The sequence below is a fragment of the Erythrolamprus reginae genome, chromosome 1 (genome assembly GCF_031021105.1).
Source record: "Erythrolamprus reginae isolate rEryReg1 chromosome 1, rEryReg1.hap1, whole genome shotgun sequence".
In the NCBI taxonomy this organism is placed as follows: Eukaryota; Metazoa; Chordata; class Lepidosauria; order Squamata; family Dipsadidae; genus Erythrolamprus; species Erythrolamprus reginae.
Window position 1 is genome coordinate 224,971,333 of NC_091950.1, and position 15,981 is coordinate 224,987,313.

The following is a 15,981-nucleotide window of genomic DNA, read 5'->3' on the forward strand; positions in this document are numbered from 1 at the left end:
TGTTTACTTGGAATTTTCCATAGCACTGGTGTAAAAGTAATGCTCTGAAGAAGTAATATTAGAACAAGGGAGGAGTGACCTGTCTCTTATTAGTTAAAACAGTGTCTCTTTGAATGAGGTAACCAAAAAAAACCCTTATCTACTCCTCCTCCTTCCAACCCTTTTCTGAATTTTCTACTATAGACTTGGGAACTCTGCTGAGTTTGAAGTCACCCTAAGAGAAGTAATTTGATGCTGGGACTTTTCCTTTCTTTCTCCTTCTTTTGGCACATGACTACTGTTGTCTTACTAAGTTTCTTTCAACATGTAAAAATCAAGAAAAAAATCAAGGAAATTATTGGTCTAGTAATGGAAGAAGATAAAAGGAGGTGATGGGCAGAAGGGAGAAAGCAGAATTCCTTTTTTTAATCTTTTCCAGCTCTTTTTTTATTTATTTGTTTGTTTGTTTGTTTGTTTGTATTTATATGCCCCCCCCCCCACTCCATATCCTTTCATTGAGATCTGTATGCTGTGCAAGTCAAAAACAGGGCGGTGAAAATATTTACTGACCCCTCGCATCCTGGACATAAACTGTTTCAACTCCTACCCTCAAAACGTCGCTACAGAGCACTTCACACCAAGACAACTAGACACAAGAACAGTTTTTTCCCAAATGCCATCACTCTACTAAACAAATAATTCCCTCAACACTATCAAATTTTGTACTAAGTCTGCACTTCTATTTCTATTAATTTTTTCTCATCATTCCTATCATCCTTTTCCTCCCACTTAGGACTGTATGACTGTAACTTGTTGCTTGTATCCTAAGATTTGTTAATATTAATTGCTTTTTCATTGCTTATTTGACCCCTCTGACAATCATTAAGTGTTGTACCACATGATTCTTGACAAATGTATCTTTTCTTTTATGTACACTGAGAGCATATGCACCAAGAAATATTCCTTGTGTGTCCAATCACACTTGGCTAATAAAGAATTCTATTCTATTCTATTCTATTCTATTCTATTCTATTCTATACTACCTGCAGTCTCCGAACACTCTTCAAAGATAGCCCCATTTAGAGGGCATTGCAGTAGTCAAACCTTGAGGTGATAAGGGCATGAGTGACTGTGAATAGAGACTCTCTGTCCAGATAGGGCTGCAACTGGTGCACCAGGTGAACCTGGTTGAATGCTCCCCTCGCCACAGCTGAAAGATGGTGTTCTAAGGTCAGCTGTGGATCAAGGAGGATGCCCAAGTTGAGAATCCTCTCTGAGGGGGGTCAGAATTCCCCCCCTCTGAGTAATGGTTGGACAGATGAGATTGTCCTTGGGAGGCAAAACCACAGCCACTCCGCCTTGTTGGAGTTGAGTCTGAGCCTACTAACACTCATCCAAACCCTAACAGCCTCCAGACACTGGCACATTACTTACACTGCTTCACTGAGTGGACAAAGGATGGAAAGGTATAGCCGAGTATCATCAGCATACTGATGGTAACTTACCCCATGCCCTTGGATGATCTCACCCAGCGGTTTCATGTAGATATTAAACAGCAGGGAGGAGAGTACTGATCCCTGAGGAACACCACAAAGGAGGCACCTAGGAGTTGACCTCTGACCCCCTGCCAACACTGGCTCTGACTGACTGGAGAGGTAGGAGTTGAACCACTGTAGACAGTGCCTCCTACTTCTAACATCTCCAGCTGGCGCAGAAGGATATCATGGTCGATGGTATCAAAAGCTGCTGAGAGGTCAAGAAGCACCAGGATAGGGGATTGATCCCTATCCTGGGCCTGCTAGAGATCATCCATCAGCATGACCAAAGCAGTTTCTGTGCTGTAGGCATACCTGAATCCTCACTGCTGAGCGCCCAGATTATCAGCTTCCTCCAAGGTCTGTTGGAGCTGGAATGACACCATCTTCTCACAAACCTCCCTATAAAGGGAAGGTTGGGGACAGGATGGTAGTTGTTTAAAACAGCTGGGTGCAGGGAAGTCTTCCTGAGGAGGGAGCACATAATTGCCTCCTTACAGGGAACCAGAAAGAACCCCTCCTTCAAAGAAGCATTGGCAATCTCCTGGACCCAGCCCGATGTTATCTCACTGATGGCCAAAACCAGCCAGGAGGGACACGGGTCCAATAAACACATGACAGAGCTCACAGCATCCATGGTTTTGTCCACTTCATCAGGCATCACCAAGTCAAACTCCTCCCATACAACACAACTAAGAGGAGCTCCTGTCACCTTGACTAACTCATTGTCAGCTGGCACCATGTTCCAGTTGGAATCAAGGTCGGTCCGGATCTGGGCAATTTTATCTGCAAAAAACACCCAGCACTACCCTGCAAGATTTCATCACACACACTCCTCCGATTAAAGAGGGAGTGAGTCACCCTAAACATGGCAGCTGGACAGAATTCTTCTGATGCAATCAAGGTGGCATGATACAGTCTGGTTACTTCCTCGAGTAGGTAGTTGGGGTGGGAGGCAGATATGTGAGCAAAAATCCCACCTGAACCCCTAGGTCCAACTTCACAAAGAGCAACTCACAACCTGCTATCTCAGGAGCAGCAAGCCTGTGTAAACTGATGGTCATTGCTGATGCCACCTGAAACCTGGCTGGGCACATTTCAGAGAGTGGAACTCCTCCCTCTGGGTCCAGCCAGGTCTCAATCACACATGCCAGGTCGACCTCCTCATCCAGGAGAAGATCTTGGATGAAAGGAGCTTAATTTATAACTGACCTGGCATTGAGCAGCAACAGCTTGAGCCCAGGGTTACCCATAATGCTAAAGGAAGCTCAAGAAGGTTTGATTGAGGCTGTCAAAGAACCAAAACTATATTGTTAAATTATAATGTTGCAAGAAGAGAAAATATTAGATATATGATTGAAAATTCACCACATTCTGTTTTAATTGCCTGAGAGTAAAGTAAATAAAGAAAATAGTAATTATTATCCTGATCTCAGCTCCTACTTCTAGGATGGTGGCAATCAGCACAGTAGTCCAAAGACAAAGGTGAGCAAAATAATGTATCATTTGTCCATGAAGAGTAAGATTAGAAGATAATATAAGGGCCTTTTCAAAGCTAGCTTGACTTTCTAAAGGTTTGCTACATTTAATGAATTATTCTCTCATTTGTTTTAATAAACATGTTTTTTAAAAAAAAATACTAGCTTATAACCAGAATTAAAGTTATCACACTCAGGCATAGGTCTGGGCTTCAGAACACCAAAGAATGAAAGTTTAACAAAGCTGCTCCTTATGTCTATTTTCACTTATCTTATGACCTTTTTCTTGCTCTTTTATGCCTAAATTGAGATGGAGATAATGCAGAGCACAATACTAGAAAGCTGTCCTAGCTGGTTCTTGTGAGAAAAGAACTGTGCAGAGATACTGTATGTCTAAACTACATTTCATATCCCCTCCATAATTTATTGGATTATGAACTCTTATATTTATTTTTGGGCTACCCACACAGGTAAGTATGTCATAGCTCTCATTGAATCTGTGGATAGTAGTAATAAAAACACCACCACCAAAGGAATAGGAGTAGGGAAAAGAATTCTGGAAATAAAATGAAATGAACATTATAAATACAAAACTTGGGGTGGGGAAATAAGTCACATTGCTACATTTTACAGAATGCAACAATTACTGGATATTTATGGGTCTTTCCAGACATCATGTGACATGATATCTCCTTTCCCACCCTTTCTCCAATTCTGCCAGAACATACACAGATATTAAAGGATGAGAATAACAGTCATTAATTCCATCCCTGTAAACTAAGCCAAAAATTTTACAGTGTTGAAATTGCTGGCTCTCACTATTCTAAGTTAAATATGAATAAACAATACTTACCATTATATTTAAACAGATTCACAGTTTATCAAAAGGGAGGGAAAAACTAAATCAAATAGTTTATTCCAGAAAGTGGATTCCAAAAGGAATCTAAAATACTTGCTAAAAATAGAAAAAAGACACCCCTCAGACAAAGCAGAGAATTCTTAAAAGCTTCCAGACAAGGGATAAAGGCATCAGATTAAATGTGGCAACCATGAAAAGACTGTAAGTAGTTCCAGACAGGATCTGATCAAGGATAGCAGGAGGTTCAGGCACGGATTTTGGGAGGGTTTTCCCCCCCGTTTGGGACAGCTATGGAGGATTGGGACGTTGAGATCCAACTGAGAATGAGAATTACTCCATAGAAACCATTCCTGGGAGCTAAGGCAAGGAAATTGCAGGACTCTTCTTCTTTCTCAGTCTAGAATGGTTGTAACAGGTCTATGAATCATCATGAGGAAAAGAACTGCACATGGATGGCAGAAACTCTATCCTAACTGAAAAATCCCACTGAAACCACTGGAATGATCTGAGCCATTCCAATTTTGGTTAGGAGCAATTGGATACATAGCCAGGAAATGATATTTGGCCAGGAAGACATTTCTCACCCAGACAACTGATCAGGAAGAGAGTACAAGAGAAAACCTCAAGGCATTTGGCCTGTTTTTTCAAAGATTAGTCATAAACAGACATCTCCCCAAGGAAAAGCTTTTCAAACTAGTCACAGATTCTTCTTCACTCTTAAGTTTGTATTTTATTATTCTTTCAATAAGATATAGTTGATTCACTAACTCTATCTATCTATCTATCTATCTATCTATCTATCTATCTATCTATCTATCTATCTATCTATCTATTGGATTTCTATGCCGCCCCTCTCCAAAGACTCAGGGCAGCTTACAACATATAAAAAACAGTAAATTACAATAATATTAATCCAATTAAATTAGAATTACAAAGCAAGCTAAAATCCCTAATTAAATGAAAAATCAATCACACCCATTCGTACAGCAATCATACGATCATTTGTTGGCCAGGGACTAAGATCTAATCGGCCCAAGACTGATGACATAAATGAGTCTTAAGACACTTACAAAAGGTGATGGAGGATAGGGGCAGTACGAATCTCCGGGAGGAGCTGATTCCAGAGGGCCAGGGCCTCCACAGAGAAAGCTCTTCCCCTAGGTCCCGCCTAATGATATTGTCTAGTTAACGGGACCTGAAGAAAGCTGACTTTGTGGGACCTAACCGGGTGCTGGGATTCATGTGGCAGTAGGCGGTCCTGCAAGTAATCTGGTCCGATGCCATGTAGTGCTTTATAAGTCATAATCAACACTTTGAATTGAGTCCAGAAACCAATTGGCAACCAATGCAGGCTGCAGAGTGTTGGAGAGATATGGCATGCCTGGGCAGGCCCATGACCGCTCGCGTGGCTGCATTCTGCACAATTTGCACTTTCCAAACACTCTTCAAAGATAGCCCCATGTAGAGAGCATTACAGTAGCTGAACCTCAAGGTGATAAGGGTATGAATGACTGTGAACTCCCTGTCAAGTTAGGGCCACAACTGGTGCACCAGGTGAACCTGGGCAAACGCCCCACTCACCACAGCCGACAGATGATGTTCCAAAGTCACCTGTAGATCAAGGAGGACGTCCAAGTTGTGGACCCTCTCTGAGGAGGCCAAAAGCTCCCTCCCACGGTAATGGACAGACAGATGGAAGTGTCCTTGTGAGGCAGAACCCACAGCATTCTGTCTAGTCATGGTTGAGATTGAGCCTGTTAGCACCTACCCTAACAGCCTCCACACATCACTTCCACTGCTTCACTGAGTGGACACGGGGTGGAGATGTATAGCTGAGTATCATCAGCATACTGATGGTAACTCACCCCATGCCCTTGGATGATCTCACCCAGTGGTTTCATGTAGATATTAAACAGCAGGGGGGGAGGACCAACCCCTGAGGAACCCCACAAGGGAGGGACCTAGGAGTCAACCTCTGACCCTCTGATAACACTGACTGCAACTGATCGGAGAGGTAGGAAGAGAACCACCATAAAACAGTGCCTCCCACTCCCAACCCCTCCAGCCAGCACAGAAGGATAGTTGATGGTATCGAAAGCCACTGAGAGGTCAAGAAGCACCAGGATAGAGAATAAACCCCTATTCCGGGCCTGCCAGAGATAATCTATCAGCGCGAGCAAAGCAGTTTCCGGGCCTGAATCCTGACTGTGAGGGCTTAGATCAGTGATGGGCAACCTTTTGAGCTTGGTGTGTCAAAATTCGCCAAAAAACCGAGCATAATTCGGGTGGTGTGTCACCTTGAGAAAAAAACACTCTCACTCTCTCTCACTCTCTTCCTTCCTCTCTCCTCTCTCACTCTTTCTTTCTTGCTCTCTCTCACTCTCTCTCTTCCTTCCTATCTTCTCTCTCTCTCTTTCTCTCTCTCTCCCTTCCTTTCTTTCCTTTTCTCTTCCTTCCACTTTTTTCTCTTTCTCTCTCTCTTTTCCTTCCATCCCTTCTTCCCCTCCCTCTCCCTCTCTTTCTCCCTCTCTCCCTTTATATTTATCTCTTCCTTCCTTCCTTTCTTCCTTCCTTTCTCTCTCCCTGTCGTTCACTTTTCTCTCCCTTCCTTCCCTCCCTCCCTCCTTCTTTCCTCTCCTCTTTCCCTCCCTCGTTTTCTCTTCTTTCTCTCCACGTCTCTGGCGGGCAGCCAGCTTTGCTGACCGGCACAAGGCTCAAGCCAGCTGCCCGGGAAAGCCCTGTGCCGGCCAGGAAAGCCGACTTTCCGGGAAAGCAGCGCGCTTTTCATATGCGCTGCTTTCCTGGTCAGATTCAAGAAAAAGCTTATCAAGGGGGGCAGGGGGTTGTAAAAATCTAGTTACGAACCGCCAAAGGAGGAAGCAAACAGTGCGACGTCCACACAGTTCTTTTTTTCGGACTCTCTTTTTTGCGAGCCCGGCATGATTTTTTTAATTACAAATTAATAACCCCTCTTGCTCTCCCTCTCTTTTTCTCACTTTCCCTCTCTTGTTTTCTTTCTCTCTCTCTCTTGCTTTCTCTCTCACACTCTTTCTCTCGTTTTCTTTCTCTCACTCTTTCTCTCTCTCATTCTCTCTCTCTTGCTATCTCTTTCTCTCTCCCCCCTCTCTCTTTCTCACTTTCTCTCTATCTTGCTCTGTCGCTCTCACTCTTTTTCGTTCTCCGGAGGCTGGCGAAAGTGATTTTCAGTGTCGGGCGCACGGGCCGGTGTGCGCTCTCCCCATCGCCCTGCCAGCCCGCCCAGAACATTCAAAGTAAGAGCGAAGGTTTTTCTTACTTTGAATGTTCCTGGCAGGCTGGCAGGGCGATGGGGAGAGCGCGCGCCGGGCCACACGCCCGACACTGAAAATCGCTTTCGACGGCCCCCGCTGTGAGAATGCCTGCCACGCCTCTCTTGCAGCGGAGGAGAAAGAGAGGTGAAGCGGGGGGCGGGTGGGCAGGGGGCAGCGGCGAGTAGCCAGGGGCGTGAGGGGGCTAGAGGCGCGGGGGGATAATAGATTTGGCCTAGATAATAGATTTCATCCAAGGACCGTTGGATGCTGCTGATTGTTCAGGGTCTCACTGCATGGGTGTGAATGTTTTGCACAGTACTTTAAAAAGGTTCTGCACATGCGCAGGAGCAAAAAACACGATGGCTGCACCTATGGCACCACTGAGAGAATTTACTTGGAGGCGTGGCAGGCCTGGGTTGCTGCCGGTTCCAGCAACGCAGGCCACCAAGTTACTACAGAATTGATCCAAATGGGAGGAACCCATCTATGGGTCTCCTGCTTGAGCAGGTTAGACAAGAAGACCTCCAAGTCCCCTCCAACTCTGTTATTCTGTTCTGTTAATTCTGGCAGTAGTTGCTAGAATATCTGCAGACTTGTTTTCTGTTTCCCTTGCCCATACTTTGTGATAGATACTGTGTGATAAATAAAACAGAATTGATCCTGCCAGTCAGATTCCTTTTAAACAGCAATAAAAATCCTCCATAGAAGTATGATACCGTAGCAGCAGAAAACAGGAAACTAAGAGAATAATTTGGGAGGAAGTCAAAGGATTTTATTCTAAGTCTTATTAGCCAGATGGGCCTATCTGTAAAAATGCATTAGGTCATGGGTGTCAAATTCAATTTCATTAAGGGCTGCCTCAGGGCTGTGTTTGACCTTGGGGGAAGTGGGGGAACATGGTGAGAATGGCCATGGCCAGCTTGATGTCACTCATATCAGGGGTGCCTGTGGTGGCCAGAGCGCACTGCCAGCTAAAACAGTGAGCTCCATTTTCCAGAGGTCCATTTTCAGCTGCAACAGTCTCCTGCAACCCTCTGCCAGCAGAAACAGAGCAGGTGTCTTTTGAACTTTGGCTTGTGGCTCATGAATTAATTAGGGCATCTTTCAGAAACTTTACAGAAGGAGCCATGTGAGACACTCCTGAGCCTCCATTTTCGCTGGTAGAGGCCAGTCCTGTGCAGTTTCCAGGGCGGTCCTGTGGGCTAGATCTAAGCACTCCATGGGCCATCTCCTTGAGATTGACACTTCTGCATTAGGTCCTCAAGAGCAGTTCCCCATCTTTAATGCAATATCATGAAAATACTGGCTTTGAACTATGCTGTCCTATGAATCATAGCAGGAGCAAAGTAATAGTTGGGGTAATAAATTCTATAAGCATTTTTACTTCCTAAATAGGCCATTGTTTGTTTTATTGTACATCACCTATAAGTTTAACAAAAAAGAAGCACCTTCACCAATGCTCCTCTCAACAGCACCACAATTCTATACCATAAGTATAACTTGTTTATAAAGTGGAATACAGCAGAAAGTCATGTAGGGACATAAAAACAATTAAATGATGTTGTGTACGGACGTAAAATATTGAACTACATCAACCAATTAAAGTTTCAGTTCCAATTTAGCATTTTTTACTGAATTCTTCACCATGTTTTAGATTCAGTTCCAAAAGGCCTTTTGGAAGTCAAAGGATTGCAAAATCAGCATCTGTTTGTAACTCTTAAAAGTAGCTGGGTCTTTTGTTTCAATTGTGTAGCAGATACAGAAAGTTACAGCCCAGGCACAGAAAAATCACTGTTTCTTTGAAGAACTGCAGATGGACGGTCTGTTCAGGATTCTGAAGTCCTTTTCTGAATTCCAAAGTGCTACACAGTTCTACAAATACCAACAGAAATTGTTTTTCACAACCAATCTTTAAAAAATATGAAATGTATACAACGTGATCAGGCCATATCACAAATGTCAGAGATCATCGAATGTTCTCATACCATATTCCATATAATTTCCAATATTTCACAAAGTAAAATAGGAAGATAGCAAGCACAAACTGTCATATCAAGAATGACAGCCCAATTCTGTTACTGTCCGTTGTGGAAGGTTCTATTTACTGAACACTTTACCATTTAGTTTGCAATCAAGAAATAGTTTTGCTAGCCCTTTTTTCCTTAATATCTTCTGGGTCAATTTCTCTCTTCTATTAAGTCCATAGTATTACAGTGATCTCTCGGTTAGCGCGGGGGTTACGTTCCAAGACCTCCCGCGCTAACCGATTTCCGCGTTATACTGGATGCGGAAGTAAAAACCACCATCTGCGCATGTGCGCCATTTTTTTCATGGCCGCACATGCGCAGATGGTGGAGTTTGCGTGTGGGCGGCGGGGAAGACCAAGGGAAGGTTCCTTCAGCTGCCCAACAGCTGATCTGCTCCGCAGCGCGGAAGCAGCGAGGAGCCGAAGATGGGGTAAAGGCAAAGGGGAAACCCCATCTTCAGCTCCTCGCTGCTGCCGCGCTGCGGAGCGGATCAGGTGTTGGGCGGCTGAAGGAACCTTCCCTTGGTCTTCCTGCCGCCCAGGCAAAGGGGAAACTCCAAGATCGCTTGCCGCTTGCCGCTTTGCAGCTTGGAGCCTTGCTTCGCCTCCTTCGCTGCAATAGGCAAGCGACAAGCGGCAAGCGATCTTGAGAAAGAGAGAGAAAGGAGGGCGACTTGCCAGTCCACGCCCCCCTGGATGAACAGCCTCGCATGGCCCCAGCGCCGGGCTCCGCTGTTGCCTCCGCCCCCATTCGGCTCTGCAGCTGAGAGGCCTTCCCGGCAGAGCCCTCCCCAACAGCTCCCGCTGCCAGCGCAAAAAAGAAAAGAAAAAGAAATCCCCAAAAGAGGCAGGCACAAAGCGGGGGCACAAGGGGAGCTGCCCGGCAGAGGTTGCTTTTTTTCTTCTCGTGGGCAAGTGGAGGGGGGGAGAGAGAAGGGAGGAAGAGAGTGTGAGAGAGGAAGAAAGAGAGAGAGAAATGATAGAAAAAAGGGGAGAAAAAAGAGAAATGAGAAAATGATTGAAGCATAGTGACAGGAAAGAAAGAGAAAGAGACAGAGAAGTGACTCTTGGTGATGACGTATGACGTCATCGGGTGGGAAAAACCGTGGTATAGCAAAAAAAACCGTGGAGTATTTTTTAATTAATATTTTTTGAAAAACCGCGTTGCAGCGTTTCGCACTAATCGAGACCGTGCTAATCGAGGGATCACTGTACATATTTTTGCTTTAAATGCATAGTTTCAGTCATTCATACCAGCCAATTTAGGTCAGACAGTATTATCTCCATCCTGTAAAATGAGCTGAAGCTGGGCAAAAAAGGAAAAGCCTATCTAGGCCCATACAAAAACATAAATAATTTTGTTATAAAATAATTAAATATTATTTATATTTGCACATTAAATGTTACTTATATTTGCACACTGAAGAATAAAAATTCCAGATTCAACTCATCAGCTTTTTAAAAAAATGTGGCTGAATGAACATATTTTAGTTACTTCCCCAACCACTCCCAAATTCAAGATTTGCCACTTAATTACTAGCATCATCTTTCAAAAATCTCTGCTTTGTAGAATGTAAATTTAGTTGCATTTCTTTCAAGTTTTAAATAATTTATAAATAATTATCTGCAGCTTTATTGGAAACATTAAACATTCTTAACAAGAATGAGAATATAGGAATTGATCTAGAATAGCGCCCTTGAAAACCACATTTCAGGTTCCTTTCACTATGATTGCAACCATTTCCAGATATACCAATTTGCTTAAACGTTCCAACTAAAATTACTTCACAAGAGAAACAAGAATTCTCATACTGTTGATTTTGCAGACTACATCGGTCTCTTCCTTCTGCTCATCTTGAAGATCTTTACTTCTTACGCCCTACAGAACTGTCTGGTCACTTCATTTTGCAACAAAAGAGGTATATTGCTGAATGACATGAAAGACTTGCATAGGAAACCTTTTCTCAGCAGCCCAACGTGTTAATACTGTCGTTTAAGATGGACACTGGCTATGTTTATAAGAATCTACTCTTTGAAATAAACATGCATTTCTGGTGGCTACCCAATACTCAGAAAACACTCCATAAAGACCAAAGTAATTCCTGGATACATTTAAACTTTGCATTCCCCAACTCTCCCTGCTTGAAACCGAGCAATCTTTCCCAGAAAGGCAAGGCATTGTTTCACCTTAGTTTTTACTATGTTAATTCTATCTGCAAACCCCTGTATTTTCTTCCCCAACAAAACATTGGGGAAGGGCACAGCATTGTTTCAAGATTAAATAGCTTTCCTCAAAAAAATGGAGTGTGCCATTTTCTGATGTGTCAAGCTACACACTTATTTACAGAATTTTCAGTACTGAATCTGGTACTGTCCCTTCTGAGAATCATCTCCCTTCACTCCTTTTAGTCCCAACCATTTAGAAAAAGTACAAGGAGAATGTGAAAGAGCAATTTAACTCAACCATCCCTAGATTTATTTGCTGTATTTCATTCCTCATCAGCTCACACCCCTGTTTTCTGTCCGTTCCCCATCATTCAAACATAACTTTTCAAAGCAAAGCAACTAGCAAAATGAAGAAATAGTACGACTTTTTCTGGAAAGGATGCTAATAGAAATCCTAGATGTAACTACTCCACAAACAGAACTGATCAAGGGAACAGAGAACAAAGTTGTAAAAGAGAAGATCCAAACCAATACATTCATAAACAGGAGAAAAGAGGTACATTTCATTGCCGATGTAAGAGTTTTCTCTGGCCCCCCTTCCCTCAAATGGTAAAGTCTTTAATGAGTGCCTTCCCCTCTCCCAACAACTATTAACTACCAATCCATCTTGAGTGACCACTGAGACTGGGTTGAAGTCGCCTGCCTCCTGTCAACTCAACAGATGTTCCTCCCCCAGCACCAGGCTTTCTCTCCCGGTTGCCCCTACCACTTTAGTGTGCCCCATCTAGATAATAATCATATAATTCAAATCAAACTGACAGATTATTAGATAAAAATCCTTTCTACAATAAAAGAGAACAAAGTACTTACCCCTGAGTAAATGTAGAATTAAGAATTCCAGGATCTTGTTGAAGGAATTGTTTGCACATTAAACTCAACTTCTCATTTTCCAAAATGTCCCTGGTTCCCTCTGGTGCTTTTCTCCACAGTGAAGGAGAGGAAGTTGGGATTCTGAATAATATTCTGAAAAGAAAACAAACAAACAAATCCCTTCAATGGGGTGAAGAACTGAACAGCCTTTTGGTGGAAGAAGCTCAAAATGGATTGTCTCTAATATTACAATAAAGGCCTCCTCACTCACCGACCCAAACTGTAAATGAAAAGCAGATTTGCTCAAAGAGCAAATGGTTGTTTCTGCTGGCCCCTATGTGCAAGATGATGTCACAGTTTAGCATTGCCTCCGTTCTAGTTTTACATGAGCTTTCCTCATGAAGTACCTCCTCCCAGTCACCTTTGAGGAAAGAAGGACTAACATTTTCTGTTTTACACGTTTCTACAAGATTATGCATCCATTGTTTGTGGGGAGTAAAACATGAGAAATGCAATTAATTTTTACAGATACCACTTTTAAAATGTTAGTTCTGGACTATTTACTTAACTGTAAATTCTGGACTCTTTGTTTATGACACACAAATAACACTCTCAAAATCCTATCTGAATTTTATATTTATAACATTGGAAGTGAACCCCTATCTTCTCTCCTGTTTGAAAAATATGTGAATTTCAAAAAATATATAAAATACACAATAACAAAAAGGAATAAAATCAGGGAGGCAGTAGCATTAACCTCTAGAGCAGTGATTTTCAACCTTTTTTGAGCTGCGGCACATTTTTTACATATACAAAATCATGGGGCACATTGAGCGGGGGGGGGGCTAAAAAAAGTTTGGACAAAACAATTATCTCTCTTCCTCCCTTTCACTCTATTTCTCTCCCTCTTTCTCTCTCTTCCTTCCTTCCTCTCTCTCTCCATCCCTTTCTTTCTCTCTTCCTTCCTTCCTTTCTTTTTTGCTCTTTCTATCTCTCCCTCCTTCCCTGCCTTTCTTTCTCTCTCTCTCCTTTTTTTTCTCTCTCTTGTTTTCTTTCTCTCTCTCTCTCTCTTGCTTTCTTTCTCTCTCTCTTTCTCTCTCTTTCTTTCTTTCTCTCTCTCTTTCTCTCTCTTGCTGAGCTTCGCGGCACACCTGACCATGTCTCGCGGCACACTAGTGTGCCCCGGCACACTGGTTGAAAAACACTGCTCTAGAGACCACAGGCTTTCCTCCTCTCAGCTTTGTACCAGGGAAGAGTTATATGGGTTTTTTTCCTGTCGAATAGAAGTGTGTGTTTGTTTGTGTGTGTGTGTGTGTGTTTATTTATTTGTTTGTTTGTATGTTTTGTGGCAAATAATTTATTTATTTTTCTCTCCAATCACAGTACAGTAAAAAAAATATATACCAACATCAACAGATTGCTTTACAATAGAACAATTTCAGAAATTATGGTATGCAAATCCAATACTATCTCCTTCACTTTTGACATCTGGATAAAAAAGGCTGCTCAATTTTCTTATGTTATACAAATTTGCTATAAGCTGAAACACCTTTTAAGCTGTACAAAATTTTTAATACCTCTAGGTCAGTGGTTCTCAACCTTTCTAATGCCGTGACCCCTTAATACAGTTCCTCATGTTGTGGTGACCCCCAACCATAAGTCTAGCGCCAATTCTCCCATCAGAGCTTTAAGCTGATTGGCAAGAAGGTCAGAGGGATACTCCCACTGTAAACACCTGATTGGCCAGATTGTAAAAATAGGTTCCAAGGCACCAGAATAAAAGCTTTAGTTCTTAATGTTATGTCCCTCGCAACAGTAGGGGGAGCTATTTGGAGGGAACAGTGTTGCGTTCCCATTGGTTGGTTGCTGAGTATAAATAACCTGTCAAGTTGTGGTAATTCTTGTTCTGCATTAATGTTAAATAAAGTTGAGTTGTACCTGCTTCAGCTGTCTGCTCGGTCACTACACTGGCGACGAGGTAATCCACACCCACATGCTCGACCAGCACCACATTCCTGTGAACAAACGCTGGGTAATTAACAATGTCTACCCAGATAGTTTTTCCCCCTTTCAACCCTCAAGGGGAGTCCTGGGAGGCATATCTTGTTCGTTTTGAGTGCTTTCTCATTTCTAATGACTATAAAAACCTTTCTGGTGATCGCAAACGTGCGTATTTTTAAAGTTTTTGCGGGACTGAAATGCTGGAAACCTCCCTCTCCCTTTTTGCCCCTCGTTCTATTCATGATGTTCCCTGGGAGGAATTCCTCACAACGCTTCAAAATCATTATGCCCCCCCCCGCCTTCTCGAAGTGCTAGGTGTTATCTGTTCTATCATAGGAACCAGGCAGAGGGAGAGACAATTAATCAGTTTGTGGCTGCCCTCCGTTGCGCGGCTAAGTCTTGTGAATTTCAGGATTTGGATGATTATTTGTTGGATCGCTTAATTTATGGAGTCAGAGACACCCGTCTGCGACGCCGCCTATTCACTATGACAGATTTAACATTTTCGGCTGCATTAAAGGAGGCCCGGGCTGTGGAAATGTCCACTCAATCTTTGGCTGACATGGAATTACCGCCTGTCACAGCTGCCACGCACAGCACAGTCATATCACCTTCATTACCAGCAGACATCGAGTCTAGTTTGAAGCAGGAGGAGGAAGAAGTGAACAGGCTGTCCAGTTTAACAAAAAATAGGCAAGTACCGCAGGGAGAGTCCCGCGCCACCGCAGGTTCGCGTAGTACTTGCGGGGGGGTGGCGGTGACCACCCCTGAGCCACTTGCAGTTTCCGGGATGCTTATTGCCGCCGCTGCGGCAGGCAAGGGCATATTGCTCGAGTGTGCCATTCCCGGAGGAATTCCTCCAACTTCCAGTCATTTCCTGGTCGGGAATCGTGGCCTCCGCAGCAGAGAGGGTGGCAAAGGGAGTCATCTGGTCGCCGAGAGTTCTACAACACCGTCAGGGATTCGTCACGTGAGTTCTGCAACACCATCAGGGATTCGTCAGCCGTCCCGCCAATCACTGATTTGCATACCCGGTCGGAGCTGCAGAGGGAGTTGTTGCCTGCTACAAAGATCACAGTGTTCGTGCGAGTGGGGGGTTCTTTGTGCCCAATGGAGATCAACACGGGATCGTCGGTTTCTCTGATGTCCTGGAGCACCATAAAATGACTTTTTCCCCGTTTGTCAAAGGGGCGTTTGGGGCCGTGTCCACTGTTTCTGAAGGACTACCAAGGTCACTTGATTCCTACTGTAGGAAAGGGTTCTTTTCCGGTCCATTACAAGTCTTTTTGTGGGCAGTTGCCCCTCATAATAGTAGATGGCCCTTTGACAAGTCTGTTAGGCCTGGACTGGTTCTCAGCGTTGGGGTTTACCATTATGGGTGTAAATGTTGTCACTGATGGTTCCATGTCCCAGCAGTTAGCCCAGGAGTTCCCCTCAGTTTTTGATGGCACCTTGGGGAAGTATACAGGTACCCCAGTGTCACTGGCTGTTGACCCTTTGGTTCCACCGGTGCGTCTGAAGCCTCGCCGTGTGCCGCTGGCTATTAAGGGTAAAGTAGACACTGAACTTGATCGACTAACCAGCTTAGGAATACTGGAACCGGTGGACCAAGCCAAGTGGGAAACACCTTTGGTCATGGCTATAAAATCTGATGGGTCAGTACGTTTATGTGGGGATTATAAGTGTACTGTTAATAGGGCACTCGCACACCACTCGTATCCAGTGCCTATGGTGGCACACTTGCTACATTCATTGGAGGGGGGCAAGGTTTTTGCGA

At 43.7% G+C, this 15,981-nt stretch overlaps 1 protein-coding gene across 13 annotated transcripts in view; it reads right to left on the reverse strand.

The window, feature by feature from the left end:
* Positions 1-12,544, reverse strand: part of COL6A3 (collagen type VI alpha 3 chain) — a 180,828-nt gene extending 168,284 nt beyond the window's left edge. For 12 of the 13 annotated variants that reach the window (XM_070732287.1, XM_070732288.1, XM_070732286.1 and 9 more), the window contains exons 1-2: positions 12,475-12,536; positions 12,204-12,356 (exon numbers count right to left, since the gene is read on the reverse strand). The gene's annotated coding sequence lies outside the window, so the exon portion shown is untranslated. Of the gene's footprint in view, positions 1-12,203; positions 12,357-12,474 lie in introns of all 13 variants that reach the window. The other variant, XM_070732276.1, reaches the window with a different exon arrangement.
* Between the last annotated feature and the right edge of the window lie 3,437 nt (positions 12,545-15,981).